The following is a 20032-nucleotide window of genomic DNA, read 5'->3' as shown; positions in this document are numbered from 1 at the left end:
GGCGCCGCCCCCTCCGCGCTGTTTTCTTTTCAAATCCGGCGCCGGCGCTGTGTAAATGTTTGTGGGGCAGGCGCAGTAAGCTCTGGCGGTCTGACGTCCCAGCCAGGCTTGCAGACTGCGCCTGTGCTGGCAGTGCGGCCACCCACCTCGGTAATCCCTGCCCCGCACTGTGTTATGCATTGTGCACAGTGCGGGGCTAGGATTCCTGGGCATGCGCACTGCGCTTCTCAGCCTGTCACCCAGGTCCCCCGCCCCCCGCCTTACAGCGTCTTTATACTGTAATCAGCTGATCGTGCCTCCTCCTTCTCTCACTAGCAGTCGCCGGGAAAGAACCAACATTGGAAACTTGCCTGCTAGCTGGTGTGTGTTTTTTCTAGGTGTATTCTTTAGGTGTATGGAATCTGTTACTAAATTGGTGGCGAAATTTACCCAGCGAGAATGAAAGTTATATACTGATGTGGACATAACTTATATCGCACTGTGGATGCATATTGGTTGTTGGGGGGCATTAGACCACACTGCAGCTGAATATACGGAGATATTGGGGAGCATTATGCCGCACATATGCCGTATATTCAGCTGCAGTGTGGTCTAATGCCCACCAACAACCAATATGCATCCACAGTACGGTATAAGTTATGTCCACATCAGTATATAACTTTCATTCTCGCTGGGTAAATTCCGCCACCAATTTAGTAACAGATTCCATACACCTAAAGAATACACCTAGAAAAAACACACACCAGCTAGCAGGCAAGTTTCCAATGTTGGTTCTTTCCCGGCGACTGCTAGTGAGAGAAGGAGGAGGCACGATCAGCTGATTACAGTATAAAGACGCTGTAAGGCGGGGGGCGGGGGACCTGGGTGACAGGCTGAGAAGCGCAGTGCACATGCCCAGGAATCCTAGCCCCTCACTGTGCACAATGCATAACACAGTGCGGGGCAGGGATTACCGAGGTGGGTGGCCGCACTGCCAGCACAGGCGCAGTCTGCAAGCCTGGCTGGGACGTCAGACCACCAGAGCTTACTGCGCCTGCCCCACAAACATTTACACAGCGCCGGCGCCGGATTTGAAAAGAAAACAGCGCAGAGGGGGCGGCGCCGAAAGCCCCTGAAGATGTGAGTGACGGCAGAGTACCATTCAATCTGGGGAGTGAGGACCCGCCTCCGTGGACAAAGACAGGTATTTTTGCAAAGTTTCAAAACGCTTTATTTTAGTAATACCTGAACACAAAACTAAAAGAGCCACCTTGTTAGAATGCGGCATTACTGCTGCACAAGGTGGCTCTTTTAGTTTATAACGGCTGCAGGGGGGTGACAGTGGCCCTTTAAGATTTGGTTCAGGCCATCACCTAATAAAACGCACATTAATTAGAATGAGGTGTACTCTGGTTGGAATTCATCCGACACTGAAATGGAATGGCTGTCAGACATGCTGAGAAGCTGATTTTTATAAAACTGTGCAGTGGTCTCTTAATTTTTGCCAGAGCTGTATATATGTATATATATATATATATATATATATATATATATATATATATATATATATATATAATGAACAAAAAGAAGCACAAAGACGCTTATGGGGTGCAGTGCTTCCCAGGTATGTACCAAACCTTGTAAATATGACCAGAAAAATAAAAGCGGTTTAATTGCCTATATGGCGACGTTTCTGTCCAAAAATGAGAAAGGTCCCCATTTTGGACCGAAACATTGCCATATGGGCAATTAAACCTCACGTGATTTGATCCAACAGTGTGCTGCTTCCATTTTTCTGGATATATACAGTGGGTAAGGAAAATATTAAGACCTCTTTACATTTTTCACTCTTTGTTTCATTGCAGCCATTTAGTAAATTCAAAAAAGTTAATTTTTTTACATTAATGTACACTCTGCACCCCATCTTAACTGAAAAAAAACAAATGTAGAAATTTTTGCAAAATTATTAAAAAAGAAAAACTGAAATATCACATGGTCATAAGTATTCAGACCCTTTGCTCAGACACTCATATTTAAGTCACATTCTGTCCATTTCCTTGTGATCCTCCTTGAGATGGTTCTACTCCTTCATTGGAGTCCAGCTGTGTTTAATTAAACTGATATGACTTGATTTGGAGCGGCGCACACCTGTCTATATAAGACCTCACAGCTCACAGTGCATGTCAGACCAAATGAGAATCAGGAATAAGGAACTGGCCAAGGAGCTCAGAGACAGAATTATGGCAAGGCACAGATCTGTCCAAGGTTACAACAGAATGTCTGCAGTACTCAAGGTTCCTAAGAGCACAGTGGCCTCCATGATTCTTAAATGGAAGGAGTTTGGGACCACCAGAAGTCTTCCTAGACCTGGCCGTCCAGCCAAACTGAGCAATCGTGGGAGAAGAGCCTTAGTGAGAGAGGTAAAGAAGAACCTCATGATCACTGTGGCTGAGCTCCAGAGATGCAGTAGGGAGATGGGAAAAAGTTCCACAAAGTCAACTATCACTGCAGTCCTCCACCAGTTGGGCCTTTATGGCAGAATGGTCCGACGGAAGCCTCTCCTCAGTGCAAGACATATGAAAGCCCGCGTAGAGTTTGCTAAAAAATATATGAAGGACTTCCAGACTATGAGAAAAAAAGATTCTCGGGTCTGAGGAGACGAAGGTAGAACTTTTTGGTGTTAATTCTAAGCGGTATGTGTGTAGAAAACTAGGCCATGCTCATCACCTGCCCAATACAATCCCAACAGTGAAACATGGTGGTGGCAGCGTCATGCTATGGCTGTGTTTTTTCAGCTGCAGGGACAGGACTACTTCACATAACTTATAATCGTATTATCGTACACTCATTTTCCTCTATATATACTCACGGTAGCACAGTACCACTTCACGTATTATATAATCATATTATTGTATACTCATTTTCCTCTATATTTACTCACAGCAGCACAGTATCACTTCACATATCCCAGAATCATATTATCGTACACTCATTTTCCTCTATATATACTCATGGTAGCACAGTACCACTTCATGTATTATATAATCATATTATTGCACACTAATTTTTCTCTATATATACTCACAGTAGCACAGAACCACATCACATATCCTATAATCACGTTATTGTGCACTAATGTTCCTTTTTATATGTACACGGTTGCACATTACCACCTTTGATATCCTGTAATTGCATTATTGTCCCCTTATTTTCCTCTTTATACAGTTAGGGCCAGAAATATTTGGACAGTGACACAATTTTCGCGAGTTGGGCTCTGCATGCCACCACATTGGATTTGAAATGAAACCTCTACAACAGAATTCAAGTGCAGATTGTAACGTTTAATTTGAAGGGTTGAACAAAAATATCTGATAGAAAATGTAGGAATTGTACACATTTCTTTACAAACACTCCACATTTTAGGAGGTCAAAAGTAATTGGACAAATAAACATAACCCAAACAAAATATTTTTATTTTCAATATTTTGTTGCAAATCCTTTGGGGGCAATCACTGCCTTAAGTCTGGAACCCATGGACATCACCAAACGCTGGGTTTCCTCCTTCTTAATGCTTTGCCAGGCCTTTACAGCCACAGCCTTCAGGTCTTGCTTGTTTGTGGGTCTTTCCGTCTTAAGTCTGGATTTGAGCAAGTGAAATGCATGCTCAATTGGGTTTAGATCTGGAGATTGACTTGGCCATTGCAGAATGTTCCACTTTTTGGCACTCATGAACTCCTGGGCAGCTTTGGCTGTATGCTTGGGGTCATTGTCCATCTGTACTATGAAGCGCCGTCCAATCAACTTTGCAGCATTTGGCTGAATCTGGGCTGAAAGTATCTCCCGGTACACTTCAGAATTCATCCGGCTACTCTTGTCTGCTCTTATGTCATCAATAAACACAAGTGACCCAGTGCCATTGAAAGCCATGCATGCCCATGCCATCACGTTGCCTCCACCATGTTTTACAGAGGATGTGGTGTGCCTTGGATCATGTGCCGTTCCCTTTCTTCTCCAAACTTTTTTCTTCCCATCATTCTGGTACAGGTTGATCTTTGTCTCATCTGTCCATAGAATACTTTTCCAGAACTGAGCTGGCTTCTTGAGGTGTTTTTCTGCAAATTTAACTCTGGCCTGTCTATTTTTGTTATTGATGAATGGTTTGCATCTAGATGTGAACCCTTTGTATTTACTGTCATGGAGTCTTCTCTTTACTGTTGACTTAGAGACAGATACACCTACTTCACTGAGAGTGTTCTGGACTTCAGTTGATGTTGTGAACGGGTTCTTCTTCACCAAATTAAGTATGCGGCGATCATCCACCACTGTTGTCATCCGTGGACGCCCAGGCCTTTTTGAGTTCCCAAGCTCACCAGTCAATTCCTTTTTTCTCAGAATGTACCCAACTGTTGATTTTGCTACTCCAAGCATGTCTGCTATCTCTCTGATGGATTTTTTCTTTTTTTTTAGCCTCAGGATGTTCTGCTTCACCTCAATTGAGAGTTCCTTTGACCGCATGTTGTCTGCTCACAGCAACAGCTTCCAAATGCAAAACCACACACCTGGAATCCACCCCTGACCTTTTAACTACTTCATTGATTACAGGTTAACGAGGGAGACGCCTTCAGAGTTAATTGCAGCCCTTAGAGTCCATTGTCCAATTACTTTTGGTCCCTTGAAAAAGAGGACGCTATGCATTACAGAGCTATGATTCCTAAACCCTTTCTCCGATTTGGATGTGGAAACTATCATATTGCAGCTGGGAGTGTGCACTTTCAGCCCATATTATATATATAATTGTATTTCTGAACATGTTTTTGTAAACAGCTAAAATAACAAAACTTGTGTCACTGTCCAAATATTTCTGGCCCTAACTGTATCTACACCATAGCACAGTACCGCTTCTCATAGCTTATATAGCAAAGTTGCACACTCATTTTCCTCAAAATAAATACATTGTTGCACAGTATAACTTTGGGTAGCCTATACATTCTATTACTGTGCACTAATTATCCTCTTCATGTAGTATATCACAGAAGCACGGTGCCACTTTTCACATTCCACATTTTATTCCTCTTTATACACAGACAGTGGCACAGTACCACTTTTTTGTATTGCTGTTACTTTTAGTGTTTTGCATTAAACTTTTTCATGCATTCCCACTTCAAATTTACATAGTAACACAATATCACTTCTCACATCCTATAACTAGGGTCCATTATTGGACACCATTTTTCCTATGCATAGACAGCAGCACAGTACCACTTTTTTATTATTATTTTTACTTTTAGTGTTTTGCATCATACCTCTACTTCATGCATTCACAGTTCATATTTACACTTTAGCAAAGTACCGCTCCTCACAAATATCTAACTAGGATCAATTATTGGAAACTATTTTTCCTATGCAAAGACAGTAGTACACTTTTATGTATTCTTCCTATAAGAATGCCACTTTTATGTATTCTTCCTATAAGAATGCCACTTTTATGTATTCTTCCTATAAGAATGCCACTTTTATGTATTCTTCCTATAAGAATGCCACTTTTATGTATTCTTCCTATAAGAATGCCACTTTTATGTATTCTTCCTATAAGGCCATGTTCACACAGTGCGTTTTTTACCGCGGAAACGCAGCGGTTTTGCCGCTGCGGTTCCGCGGCTGTTTTCCATGCAGGGTACAGTACACTGTACCCTATGGAAAACAGGACCCACTGTGCACATGGTCCTGAATTGAAAAAAAAAAACCGCACTGATTAGCTGCGGTAAAAAAGAAGTACCATGTCACTTCTTTTTGTAAAACAGCAGCGGTTCTGCACCCATAGACCTCCATTGTGAGGTCAAACCCGCAGTAAAACCCGCAGATCAAAAATAGATCTGCGGGTTTTATTGCGGTTCGTGGTGCAGAACCGCTGCAGCAGGAAGTGCGGGGAAGCGGGCGGAAGTGCGTGGGTGGAGTGTGGCTGCCCCGATCCCACCCCCCCATGCTCCGATGCCCCTCCCCCGTGCTCCGATGTCACCCCCCCGTGCTCCGATGCCCCCCCCCGTGCTCCGATGCCCCCCCCGTGCCCTAATCTCCCCCCCTTATACTTACCCGGCCTCCCGGTGTCCGTCCGGCCGTCTTCTCCCTGGGCGCCGCCATCTTGCAAAATGGCGGGCGCATGCGCAGTGCGCCCGCCGAATCTGCCGGCCGGCAGATTCGTTACAAAGTGCATTTTGATCACTGAGATATAACCTATCTCAGTGATCAAAATAAAAAAAATAGTAAATGACCCCCCCCCCTTTGTCACCCCCATAGGTAGGGACAATAATAAAAATAAAGAATTTTTTTTTTTTTCACTAAGGTTAGAATAGGGTTAGGGTTAGGGGTAGGGTTAGGGGTAGGGTTAGGGTTAGGGTTAGGGGTAGGGTTAGGGTTAGGGGTAGGGGTAGGGTTAGGGGTAGGGTTAGGGGTAGGGGTAGGGTTAGGGTATTTTCAGCCATTTTAACCCTAAAAAAATTCCTAGAAAACACACAGACTCTGGCTAGAAAACTGCATCAAAAAACGCATCAAAAAACGCATCAAAAAACGCATCAAAAAAGGACCAAAAAAGGACCAAAAAAAGGACCTGCGTTTTCTGCCAAGAGCTGTAGTTTTTTAAAAAACAGTCCTGAAAAAAAAAGGATGGAAATCAGGAACGTGTGAACATACCCTTAGAATGCCACTTTTATGTATTCTTCCTTGGACGTAGTTACAGCCTGCCATTCTTCAACTCAGGCTGCAGAATTAATCAATTTTTTCTAAAAAATATATTTAGGTGAAGAATCTCTTTAAAGGAAATCTTTAGTCACCTGCATGGTAAATTGAATTGCCGCTGATCAGAGATAATCAAGGAAACCATTATATTGCACCATGTGGCTTTTCTGAAGCTCAAAAAATTGACTGAGAATATGGAGCACAGATCTGGTCTTATCAGGCATGACGTAATGTTATATTTTTTTTTCTCCCACTAAATGAGTCAGTATCATGGAGCTAAGCCCCTACCGTGTGGTTCTTCCCCCATAACAGTGGATGTTGGAGGTCACACTCCTCTTCCAGCACAGTTCACTGCTTAGTATGGCACTCTGCAGCCTCGGGATCATCCAGACTTGATGCTAAATTTATTACTGTCTCCAATACGAGCAGTGACCAAATATCCCTTGATTTGCTTAGTGTTGGCTCCCATTACAAACATGTAGCTGTGATTTTATGGATACATGTGTCTGCCCAGAAGTATTTCTGAAAAATCCTGGACATGCTGTAATTGTTACAAATCCGAGAGATCATTGACATTACAGAGTAAAAAGCTTTTCTTATCATTTCTAAACCAGAATTATACTACGTTTGGGTCAGAAACATACATTTTTGTGCGTCTGTAGTTGCTCTGTGTTGTAATGAAAATCTCTGGGGTTTGAGAACAATTAATTTTTTCTAATTAATGACTGTCCGAATAATGGTACACCAACACTTGGGTCATCTCAGTATTATATTAACAAAGTTATCAGAAAAATGGGGAGACAATACTTGGGTCATCAGAATAATGGTCATCAAAATAATGGTGGTCCATTAACTTAGTATAAAAATAATGGTTTGTAACACTTGGGTCATCAGAGTAGTGGTGTGCCAGAACCCAATTCATAAGAATAATGGTGTGCTAAAACTTCAGTCATCAGGATAATGGTGCAGCAGTAACTATGTTATAAGAATAATGGGGCACCAACACTGGGGTAATCATAATAGTGGAGTGCCAGTGCCAAAACTATAAGAATAATGGGGGATCTACATTTGGGTAATCAGAATAATGGTGTGCAACTGTCTAAGTTATAATCTGGTCCTTCTGTTCTGGGTGGCAGAACACAGCACCATGATGGGGCTCAATCTCTTCTATATGGTCAGTATTTTACACAGATTCCATTTTTTGGTGGAATATTTAATGGAAAACACTTCGGGCCCAATTTCAAGTCACTTTTCTTTTTTAGTCATGTGTTTTTGTTGGGTTTTATTGCTGCCAAGTTCTTCAAAATGGCTCACAGTTTTCTTGTATTTTGCACTTTACAAACATGCACCTTATTTTTGCCTTTGACCTGTTTTGGGACTTTTTAGCTCAAAAAGTCACATGTCTTACTAACTCAGCTCAAAAAATAACAACCATATATAAATGTTCTCAAGGGAGAGGAATTAGAGAACAATTGTGCCAAATTTTGCAAGTTTTTGAAAAAGTTGGTATTGATGAATCAACCAAAAACATCTGGAAACCCCAAACTCTTGCCCACAATGGTGAACACACAAAAAAAGAAAAACACATAAAATAGGCTTTAAAAAAATGGCAAAAATTGAAAGAAGGGTAAGACAAAAATGAAAAATAGGTGAAAAACACCTAAAACTAGACAAAAAAAAGGCAAAAACGCAAGAATGAATTGAGCTGTTGGTCACTGGATGTGGATTGATGCTGCCTCCTATATATTATTGTATATTCTCCACCTATATATACTTGTAATTTTTGTAATTCCTCTTCAAAGTATAGCTAAGCTCTTATCTTGAGGTTACATTTCTAATGCAATCCATACTACAGAAAATATGCCAACATCCATGGCTAATTTATATCTTTGTGTCCATGAATCCACGTCTCCAGTACCTCTCAGCCGAAAAGGAAAAATTCCTATGTGTGAATATGTAACTATTCACTTTACTCTTATCAACAATTTATACAGTCTATTACCATAGATCCACTCGGCGCGCGGTGTTTACCAGCTGTCGGGTGAAATTTCTGCTTTTCCCTAATGGAATATGGAATCTGGTATTTCATTACAGGGAAAGATAGAAACACGTTCGTTCCCTGTCAAGTAAAGACGTCGTGTGTAACAAATTAGTCGGAGTATTTTATCCATATGGAGTATGTGGAAGTGACCCGTGTTATCAATTTGCTTTCATTTTTTTGTCAGCAACACAGGCTCTTTAAACTGGTGGAATATATCAATGTCTATAGGACGAAAGATTTCCACCATGACTTAAAGAGGACCTGTCACCACGGTGTAGAAGGTCAGTATTATATTTCACTGGTGTTAAAAGGAAAGATGGATGATGCCTCTGTGCCACTGTGGGACGACGCAGGTCATGGCGGCTTATCATTCCTTTGTTATTACAAGAGCTACCCATAGTATCTACCCAACGGTACATGAGGAAATCAGAAATTAGAGAGATAGTAAAGCTTGTGGAAAAAAAATCACTTTTTATCAATTTTAGTATCATTTAATTACAAAAAAAGAAATATTTTTTTGTTTTTGTTTTATGAAGCCTCAAGGGGGTCTTCTAACTTGTACCTTAGTGACAGGATGGGCAATTAGTTTGGAAGGAGTGGATGTCTGACCTCTGGGACCCCCACAATTCTGAGAAGGAAGAGGCCACATTAGTGATTTAGCGTTGTGTCTCCTAATCCATAGAAATGGCCCACCGAAAAAAGTTTGCCTCATCAATGAACATAATGTTCTGTGTAAACTGAGGGTCCTGTTCAAATTTTTGTTTTGCCCATTCTACAAATTCAGTGTGCCGATCTAACATCAGTGGAACATCCCTTCGGCGGATATTAGCTACTCACAAATTGCACCCTTACAAAATCCAGCAGCTGCAGCATCTGAACGAGGATGACCCAGATCGGCGCGCTGAATTTTCAGAATGGGCAAAAGAAAAATTTGAACAGGACCCTTAGTTTAAGCAGAACATTATGTTCAGCGATGAGGCAAACTTTTTTGGGTGGGCCATTTATATGGATAAGGAGACACAACTCTAAATCCTCTATACAAACTGAACACATTACATGTGGAGCCCACGACTTTTCCTGATCACCTAGTTTTACACCAAAGTACGCATAATACACTTTTCTAATGAAGTCCGTAATGTTCTTTCATTGTTTCTTCACTAAAAAACAACCGCAAATGTAAAAGTTTTCAGGTGAATTATGATACCCCCTTGTAGCCATTTTGATTATGTTGTTACAAACAGAAGCTTAATCCACCAGAACCACTAAATATTAAAATGAATTATGGTAAGCACACTCTTATGAACTGTGAAAGAAAATCTGCTTTTGCTCTACATGGCAACCAATCACAGTACATCTTTCAGTTCTTATACTGCCGAGGTAAAATGAAAGCTGTGCTCTGATTGGCTGCTATGGACACCACCACACTCTTATGAACTGTGACTAAAACAATCTGTCTTTACGGCTCATAGCAACCAATCACAGCACAACTTTCATTTTTTATACTGCTGAGGTGAAATGAAAGATATGCTATAATTGGATGCTATGGACACAACTGCCCTCTTTGGAAGCTGGGTTAAGAAAATCTTCTCTGCCCACAACAGCCAATCACAGCACAGCATCCTCATGTTGTTTGTTTTATTTTTTTTTTTTTACTATATGTTATTATATTATATTTATTAAATTACTTGATGGTGGCCCGATTCTAACGCATCGGGTATTCTAGAATATGTATGTAGTTTATTTATGAAGATTTAAGAATAATGCAATGAATGCACAGGATTTTCTGGGTAAAATAAATACATTATCATTAAATTTTATTGCTCATAGAACTTATAACAACTGGACGAAATTATTAAACAGGTCATCAAAATATACAAGCCATTACATGAATATCTAACTGTATTTAAATAAATCATCGGATGAAAGAAGTACATCGACACTATAATATATTTGGCACTGTGACTGACAGAACTTTTTCAGTAAACATGACTGAACTACGTGGCACTGTGACTAACAGAACTTATTCAGTAAACGTGACTGAACTACGTGGCACTGTAACTGACAGAACTTATTCAGTAAACGTGAGTGAACTATGGCACTGTGACTGACAGCACTTGTTCAGTAAACGGGACTGAATTACGTGGCAGTGTGACTGACAGAACTTATTTGGTAAACATGACTGAACTACGAGGCACTGTGACTGACAGAACTTGTTCAGTAAACATGAGTGAACTACATGGCACTGTGACTGACAGAAGTTGTTCATTAAACGTAAGTGAACTATGTGGCACTGTGACTGACAGAACTTGTTCAGTAAACATGAGTGAACTATGTGGCACTGTGACTGACAGAACTTATTCAGCAAGCGTGACTGAACTACGTGGCACTGTGACTGACAGTACTTGTTCAGTAAACGTGACTCAACTACGTGGCACTGTGACTGACAGAACTTGTTCACTAAACATGAGTGAACTACGTGGCACTGTGACTGACAGAACTTATTCAGTAAACGTGACTGAACTACATGGCACTGTGACTGACAGAGCTTGTTCAGTAAACGTAAGTAAACTATGTGGCACTGTGACTGACAGAACTTGTCCAGTAAATGTGACTGAACTACCTCACACTGTGATTGACAGAACTTGTTCAGTAAACATGAGTGAACTATGTGGCACTGTGACTGACAGAACTTGTTAAAGGGAACCTGTCACCCCGAAAATCGCGGGTGAGGTAAGCCCACCGGCATCAGGGGCTTATCTACAGCATTCTGTAATGCTGTAGATAAGCCCCCGATGTTACCTGAAAAAGGAGAAAAAGACGTTAGATTATACTCACCCAGGGGCGGTCCCGCTGCTGGTCCGGTCAGATGGGCGTCTCTCGTCCGCTGCGGCGCCTCCCATCTTCTTTCCATGACGTCCTCTTCTGATCTTCAGCCACGGCTCCGGCGCAGGCGTACTTTGCTCTGCCCTCTTGAGGGCAGAGGATAGTACTGCAGTGCGCAGGCGCCGGAAACTTCAGAGGCCCGGCGCCTGCGCACTGCAGTACTATCCTCTGCCCTCAACAGGGCAGAGCAAAGTACGCCTGCGCCGGAGCCGTGGCTGAAGATCAGAAGAGGACGTCTTGTAATGAAGATAGGAGGCGCCGCAGCGGACGAGAGACGCCCATCCGACCTGACCAGCAGCGGCACCGCCCCTGGGTGAGTATAATATAACGTCTTTTTCTCCTTTTTCAGGTAACATCGGGGGCTTATCTACAGCATTACAGAATGCTGCAGATAAGCCCCTGATGCCGGTGGGATTACCTCACCCGCGATTTTCGGGGTGACAGGTTCCCTTTAAGTAAACGTGACTGAACTACATGGCACTGTGGCTGACAGAACCTGTTCAGTAAGGCTGGTTTCACACTTGCGTTTCAAAACGCATGCGTTTAAAAAAAAAATGCATGGTGAAAAAACGCATATAAACGCGTGTAAGGCTGGTTTCACACTTGCGTTTCAAAACGCATGCGTTTTTAAAAAACGCATGGTGAAAAAACGCGTGCAAATGCTGTGTTTTTTTGACGCATGCGTTTTTTCATGTGGTGAAAAAAACGCGGCGTTTTGACGCGTTTACATGCGTTTTTTCATGCGTTTGCGTTTTTTAAACGCATGCAGATAAATGTGTGACAGCTGCCAATCATCAAAATAAAGTAAAAAACCCACTATAAACAGAAAGAGCTAGGGTTAGGGGTAGGGTTAGGGGTAGGGATCCTAACCCTAACCCTAAAGGGATCCTAACCCTAACCCTAAAGGGATCCTAACCCTAACCCTAACCCTAAAGGGATCCTAACCCTAACCCTACCCTTAAAGGGATTAGGGGTAGGGATAGGGGTAGGGTTAGGGGCAGGGTTAGGGGTAGGGTCCCTTTATCAATTTTATGGTGTGGGGTGGTTTATCAGTGTGTTTTTTTAAAAACGCATGCGTTTTAACGCATGCAAACGCATGCACAAAAAAACGCATGCGTTCCCATTGACTCCAATGTGTTTTTGACCCCAAAAAAACGCATGAAAACGCATGTGTTTTTTTGTGTCCAAAAAACGCCTCTCAAAAATACTACAAGTTGCATTTTTGAAAATGAACGCATGCAGTAAAAAAACGCATGCGATTGAAAACGCGACCAAACGCGTACACAAAAAACGCATGCGTTTTCAATGTTAAATATAGGGAAAAAACGCATGCTTTTTTTGTGCAAAAAACGCTGCAGACAAAAATGCAAGTGTGAAACCACCCTAAACGCTGCGTTTTTTTTGACGCATGTGTTTTTGCATGTGGTGAAAAAAACGCGGTGTTTTGACGCGTTTACATGCGTTTTTTCATGCGTTTGCGTTTTTTAAACGCATGCTGAGAAATGTGTGACAGCTGCCAATCATCAAAATAAAGTAAAAAACCCACTATAAACAGAAATAGTTAGGGTTAGGGGTAGGGATCATAACCCTAACCCTAAAGGGATCCTAACCCTAAGCCTAAAGGGATCCTAACCCTAACCCTAAAGGGATTAGGGTTAGGGGTAGGGTTAGGGTTAGGGATAGGGTTAGGATCCCTTTAGGGGTAGGGTTAGGGTTAGGGTTAGGATCCCTTTAGGGTTAAGGTTAGGGTTAGGGATAGGGTTAGGATCCCGTTAGGGTTAGGGTTAGGGTCCCTTTAGGGTTAGGATCCCTTTATCACCTTTATGGTGGGGGGTGGCATATCAGTGTGTTTTCTGTGTTTTTTTTTATAAAAACGCATGCGTTTTTAATGCAAACAAACGCATGTGCTTAAAAACGCATGTGTTTACATAGACATCAATAGGTTTTTTTGCCGCGAAAAAACGCATGCTTTTTTTGTGGCAAAAAAAACGCCGCAAAAATTACTACATGTTGCATTTCTGCAACACAACGCATGCAGAGAAAAAACGCATTCGTTGCAAAAACGCGTCAAAGCGCATGCAAAAAAACGCATGCGTTTTTAATGTTAAATATAGGGGGGAAAAAAGCATGCGTTTTTTTGCGTTTAACGCAAAAACGCAAAAAAAAAACGCAAATGTGAAACCAGCCTAAACGTGACTGAACTACGTGGCACTGTGACTGACAGAACTTGTTCAGTAAACGTGACTGAACTACGTGGCACTGTGGCTGACAGAACTTGTTCAGTAAACGTGACTGAACTACGTGGCACTGTGACTGACAGAACTTATTCAGTAAGCGTGACTGAACTACGTGGCACTGTGACTGACAGAACTGCGCCTGTAGCTGATTTGTCGCGGGCGGCTGGCGCGACCAATCAGCGACGTGGGATTTCCGTTACAGCCAAACAGACAGAATTAGACAATTATATAGTAAATTATTTTTATTACATTTATTTATATATATATATATATATATATGTATGTGTGTATTTACATTATGATATTATGTTATTTTATTATTTTATATATTTACTTTTGATATGTTATTATATCATTTTTTTCACTTGCTCTCAGGCAGTTCTATGTATAAATCTTTCAGTATACATGTTTTTATATTGTTATATTATTATTTTATATATTTTATTATATCATTTTTATAATATGGTATTATATTTTTTATTATATGTTGTTATATTCTTATATTATTTTTTATATATTATTTGATTTATTTTTTTATTATATGTTATATTATATTTATTAAATTAGTTTTTATTGTATGTTGTTATATTATTATATTATTTTTATTATTTGAATTTTTTTTTTAAATTATATTATTATATCTCATTTTTCCTTCGGCTCCCAGGCAGGTCTATATATAACATCTCTCAGTTTACATTTGTTGACTCCTCACGTTTAATTACAGCATCGCTAGTCTTTAATTACCAGTGAAGAAAAATGTAAATTGTTCCATTTAATTCTATGATTTAACCCATCCACATTTTTTTTTATCCTTCTAGTTATAATAAATGCAGAGTAGCTGTCCTGTAATTATTGGATGCCATCCTGCACATACACAGTAAATTAACCCTAGTGTGTAATATGGAAGCCTTGTCTTTAAATTAAGATGTATTAAATTTTCCTCCTTTCCCAGGATGTGGCCCTTAAATAAATATATTAAAAGATTCTGCTAGAGTTAAGGGTGGAATGAATAATGATTAGTGAAAGCCCCTGAGTATGGGGGCTCGGGATCGCTGCAGGATCTAAACACTGGCTCGCTTCTTCTTGCAAGGAATTATCGTGGGACACAAGTCATAAATTAATAACAGAGGGGATAAATATAAAATGAGAGCGAGAGCAGCCAGGCTCAGCTCAAGGAACTTTTCCCGAGACCTTGCTCTCTATGTGTCAGGAGTCTATTCTGCTCTAATAGGCGTCCTTTAACCTTTTCACAACAGGCCAGAATTAACACCCTTATTAAGCTACTTGATGGTTGCTGTTGGTTCGGAAGTTATGACAGCCATTTTTTTATAGGATTGGATCAACTAACTCAATCTTATTTTAAGCCTTCATAATTATTCAATAGGAAGGAGTTTTAAATCGATGAATTTTGAAAATATTGCTCCTGCCAGAAGAACATGTTTGTTCAACTTTCTAGCAATGGGTTTCACCGAGCACCACTAAACCGGAAAGACAGGTGATACATACTGATTTTTTTTCACTGCCAAAACATAGATGCTGGTCTTATTCCTTGGTTTGGTAAAGGAATGAAAAATGTTGGCCCCTATTTACTAAGAATGGCAGTTTTTATACCAGTTCATGGAAAAAAAGACATCAGGAATGATTTGTGCCAAATTTCTTAAGAGGCACATGCAACATTCGTGGTGCACATGAGCAGACATTATGTAGCACGGACAGATGACATTGGTGCAGCGGGAAGAACCGGAATCTGCGATGGCAGAATGGTAGCAGGAGAAGCAAATTGGAATCTCAGGATCTGATGAAGAAGAGCAGACACTGGTAGAGCTGCACAATACTGTGGCAGAGTTGTCTTGCTGATTTTGCAAGGCTCAGTTTGTTACAGAGTCCAGTGGTACGGAGTCGACTCAGGAATATAGGAGAGCTGACATGTAGAATAGCAGAGTCCCAGCAATGTGATAGAGCTGGGTAAGGCACAATGTCCCAGATGGGGCTGACCAGTGGAATAGCAGAGTCTCAGTGATGTTGCAGAGCCAGGTTTGTCACAAGGTCCTAAGCAGTGAAATGAGGCATCAACTACTTGAACACTCAAGCAGCATTTGCCACTTGAGCGTGCCTCTAAGGTCATGATCATGAAACATGATGTCAACTAAGCATTCAGTGGTACCATGGCATCTCAACACACCCAAAATCGTAGAGAGCAGGAGGAGGGAGCCTGATGCTGGATCCAGGAGAGCTGGGTAATGTATAAATCTTCAGTTGCTAATACAACTAGGCCCTCCATAATCATCTTAATAAATTAGTCAGTGGCACCTTCTTTCTACTGATTACTATTACTTTTTATTTGTACTATTTTCTCTTAAAACTTAAGTTTATAGAGTGTTTTCACTGTTAAAAGAAAAAGATTGAGGAGAAACTATATGGACTGGAGTCTATGTGACCGGGGCCGCTGGTAACTCGCACCATGTTGCTAGGGAGACTGGAGCGAAAGTGGCAGGGGAGCACCAAGTTTGGTTTTGTTGTCAAATTACTTGCATCTGTTTTGCAACTGGAACAAATAGGACATGGATTAGTGTAAATTATTCACCAGACGCCCAGAGGATATTAAGGTTTATGGCTGCTGAGATGATCAGTGGAAAGCAAAGGAGACAGAAACTTCTGGTTTCTAATTTTACTCTCCCCTCACTGTAAATCATTTGTATGCAAAGGGGTTATATCACTCATCATTGCGTGTTTCTGTGTCCGAGGCTATAGCATGGTGGGATGTAGTGCTGTGATATATCACATCCGTCTAATCACTGTACACAAATGCCAAGGAATAGAGACACGTTGTCTCTTTTTTTCTAGTACCCTGATCATTTGCCTTGATAGATAGCAATCTATGTCCCTGATTGTGGACCAATTCAAAACCCTGTTGATATAACCAAAGACATGTTTTTCCAATGGTATCACATTTTATTTTGTGTAGTTGTAAGTTCCCCTTAGACAGGACCTGCCAACAGGTCAAGCATAGCCAATTTATGCAATTAATTTATACTAACTGCTTCCCAGAGTATCTACCATCGACTTACTGCTTTCCCTTACTTCCCTCCTTCCTTTTTCACTTGCTTTCCTCATCATTCTTCCTTTCCTCCTGCCTTTTCTTCCTTTACCTTTTTCTTTTAACCCTCCCTTCCTTACCATCCTTCCCTTCCTTCGTTTCTTTGTTCCTTTCTCCCTTCCTTTCTTACTTCTATTCCTTTACTTTCTTCCCCCTCCCTCCTTCTCCCCTTTTTTCCTTCCTTCCTTCCTTCCTTCCTTCCTTCCTTCCTTTATTCCTTCCTTCCTACCTTGCCATCCTTCTCTTCCATTATCCCTTCCTAACTTCCCTTCTTTTCCTTCCCAACATCCTTCCCTTCTTTTCCTTCCCTTCTTTACATCCTACCGTTCCTTCCTTTCTACTTTCCGAACTTCCTACCTTCCTTCCCTTCTTTTTCATCCTTCCATTTCTTTCCTTTCCTTTCATCCTTTCCTTCCTTCCTTTATATCCCTTCCTGCCTCTTTTTTTACATAGCGCACCCAATATATTGTTTTAATTTCTACCTAGGGGGCGTTTCTCACAGGGTTCTGTGGAGGCATGTCTTTAAGCTCCTTTGCATAATTAAACTAAGAGCAATGCCCCTTTGGAGACTGCTATAAAGATTAGCTTAATAAGCACATATCCCCCAACCTCCCCGCCAAAAAAAAAACAAACTCAAGGGAGCTGCAAGGATAAAATAAAAGCAATAGCTGGCCACTTTTAGTGATGGCATATCCTCTTTTTTATTCCAGATTTTAAATGTACAAATGTGCTCTCTTACAGAAGTGCCACCTATTGGAGGTAGCTACCTTATAAGTCAATGTCTAACTCTTTGATGAGCTATGTAATGTGACTTCAGATGTTAGGCTACGTACGCATAGCATTTTTGGCAACTGTCCAGATGGATGTGGTGGATTCCATCCAACCTAGTGGCCCATTTACGGAAAGAAATGTATACCGCATGGAATATCTTTTTAGTGGCACCCCTCTGCTGTGAAGTCTGCTGTGTTTTAGGTAACTAAATAAGATGTAGTCATATACCATCCAGGCGGAGGCAAAAGGGACACTCTTTTTGGACCTCTTCTGATAAATTAGAGACTATGTAATGGTTAAAGTCAACACTGGGAGCTCTCTTGGTGCATACAGTATGTAAAATGCCAAGACGTAGCATTGTATTTTGCCTTAGCAAAACCAGAAACTTAGCCTTTTACCTGAGGCTCAAGACCACCACAAATCCTAATATTAATTTATAAAACAATGACATATATCTGGTGTAGTGAAATATGTATAGGTATATATGTGTGTAGTGAAATATGTATAGGTTTATATGTGTAACCAACAGTAGTTTAACATCCGTCCTGAGATTGCAGGTCTCACAAAGGTCACAACATATGTATCTTGAGAAGGCAGTCTACTGTCTTCAATCTTGACAGGGGGTCTTGTGGGAACCAGGAAGAAGGGGAAACATTTCACACCGTCTAGCTCTTTGGAAAAGAGATGTCAATTACAGCCTGACATTATCTATCTGTGAGAACCTTTAGGCAAAGAGTGTTCAGAGGAAAATAATATATTCATAGGGGGAGCGGCCGTGGTCCAATCAAAAACAAGCAATTATAATATTAACCTAAGAGACTGGTCTAGAAATTTGACCTTCAGAGTATCTCTATAAATTAAGCTTGTACGCATACAAAGTTGTTCACAGATTGAGAGCAGCCAAGCTGATGTGATCCAGTCCATATCCACTCCCCCTCAGGGAGCAGAAAGCAGACTACAAAGTTAGCTATTTCTGGAAGTTTTCTCCTGTTTATATTTATAACTGTTTTGCATATTTGTGTGTCTTTTTATTACCATATTTTTATACCTTTTTCTTTATTGTAAGCACTGTACCTTTTTGTATTAAAGCATAAAACTTTAACAAGTTGAACCTTATATATTCTAAAGAATCCATAGCCTTAAACTGTGTGAGCCTTATGATTGGCAGACAGTGGTAGTAATATTTCCGGGACTCATCATCTGTGTGTTTGGTGAGTGGTGGTGGCGTGTATGAGCGGGTGTGTGGCCTGGGTCGATGTGTGATTTATGCTCCCATTACAGCGTAGGACAGAGGTTGAATGCTGGACTGAGGGAGGGGAGATAGATTAACCCTTGCAGGCGTAACCCCAAGTTGTGTGCTGAGAAGCGGGTACGTGACAATTGGTGGCAGCACGGTGTGATCCGTGACATCTGGAGTTGCCATAAAATTACTGTATGCTTGTATTATTATGCACCGTATGTCCACCAGCAGATAGCACCATTCACATGGCAGGATGTTGACCAAAACGTGATTTGTGTATTTTGCACACTTTTTACAACAATTTACACTTGTGGTTATAACTATAGTGAACAGACCTGAGAGGCGAGATAGGAGAGCCTTTCGGGACTTTCAGCACAATGAACACAAAGCGAATACGTCCTTGGTGCAGATAGATATAAATTTTATCCCAACGCTCAAGGTTCCAGGTTTTTTTCTGCATCCACCTTCATAAAAACAAAGAAACAAGAACAAATTGTAGCAGAGCTTCTAATAAATGTTTTGAAAGAAGGGAAACAAACACCATTGTGCATCAATGTCTGAAGACAATGGATTAGTCTAGGGCTAGCGGAGACATTTTATTGTGCTACTGGTTGATTTTAACTAGCCAGTGATGGCTGATGCCCAGAAATTGTTAGTGTACACTGTGTCATTTTTAATTGATTAAATACATTTTTAAGATTTAATCTAAGGAGCTGGAACAAAGACTTTTTTTTTCTCTTAGTGTACACTAAGCGCTTGCCGGAAATTAAGATAAAACCACAAAATAAGTCACAACCCACCAAAAAACAAGTCTCACCCAAGTATTGTCATCAGCACGTTTCTCTGTTTCTGCAGAAGTTTTTCAAAATTTTTAGCTTTTAGTTTAATGAACACCCCATGTCCATCATATTTCTTTTTAACCATCCCAGTTAATCTAAAAAAGACAAAAAAAGCAAAAACAACTAGAGATAGTCTAGTGATGTTAGATGTAAAAGTAGATATATTTCGTATTGACAACCTATTACAAGTTGGATGGACCCCTTAGATTGACA

The 20032-nt window shown here is 40.8% G+C and overlaps 1 protein-coding gene and 1 long non-coding RNA gene across 2 annotated transcripts in view; one reads left to right on the top strand and one right to left on the bottom strand.

Moving 5' to 3' along the window:
- The window catches only part of SDK2 (sidekick cell adhesion molecule 2), an 839306-nt gene that overhangs the window by 551864 nt on the left and 267410 nt on the right, over positions 1 to 20032 (top strand). The window lies entirely within an intron of this gene.
- LOC138664227 (uncharacterized) overlaps positions 1 to 20032 on the bottom strand; it is a 194607-nt gene that overhangs the window by 29232 nt on the left and 145343 nt on the right. The window contains exon 2 of the long non-coding RNA XR_011318308.1: positions 19316 to 19444. This is a non-coding gene — a long non-coding RNA (uncharacterized lncRNA). The remainder of the gene's footprint in view (positions 1 to 19315; positions 19445 to 20032) is intronic.

This window comes from Ranitomeya imitator, chromosome 2 (genome assembly GCF_032444005.1).
Source record: "Ranitomeya imitator isolate aRanImi1 chromosome 2, aRanImi1.pri, whole genome shotgun sequence".
In the NCBI taxonomy this organism is placed as follows: Eukaryota; Metazoa; Chordata; class Amphibia; order Anura; family Dendrobatidae; genus Ranitomeya; species Ranitomeya imitator.
The sequence above is the reverse complement of the archived record's forward strand: the minus strand, read 5'-3'. Positions and strand labels throughout refer to the sequence as shown.